The 377-nt window shown below is 65.8% G+C and overlaps 1 protein-coding gene across 9 annotated transcripts in view; it reads left to right on the plus strand.

The window, feature by feature from the left end:
- The window catches only part of Atp6v0a1 (ATPase H+ transporting V0 subunit a1), a 42,248-nt gene that overhangs the window by 39,846 nt on the left and 2,025 nt on the right, over window positions 1-377 (plus strand). The gene's annotated exons all lie outside the window — the stretch shown is intronic.

A 377-nucleotide genomic window follows, 5' to 3' on the forward strand; every position in this document is an offset into this window, starting at 1 on the left:
TGCCGGCCGACACGGCGCCCTCCCGCCTCCGCCTCCTCGCTGCCGCTTCTCGACCCAACAGAGGAGCTGTCCCAGGAGTTGGGTTCTCTGTCTGGGGCGAGAGGAAAGCCCTCGATCTGTTAACAGAAGACCACTATTCCGAGATCTTTGAAGTTATGAGAAGGTGGACGACAGGGCCTGGTAGCCCATAATCTAGTCCCAGCATCTCGGCCGGCTGAGGCAGGAGGGTCTCGAGTACAAGGCCAGCCCCTCTCCGAGGAGGTCGGAAAGGCTGGGACGCCGCAGAGCACTCCGGGTTCAGTCCCCGCCAGGAGGGAGGGAGCAGAGGGCAGGGACGCGCGTGCCCAGGCGGTGAGCGGGCCGGTCCCTGGCCCGCC

Source organism: Fukomys damarensis, unplaced genomic scaffold (assembly GCF_012274545.1).
Source record: "Fukomys damarensis isolate Sample0158 unplaced genomic scaffold, DMR_v1.0_HiC HiC_scaffold_13, whole genome shotgun sequence".
In the NCBI taxonomy this organism is placed as follows: Eukaryota; Metazoa; Chordata; class Mammalia; order Rodentia; family Bathyergidae; genus Fukomys; species Fukomys damarensis.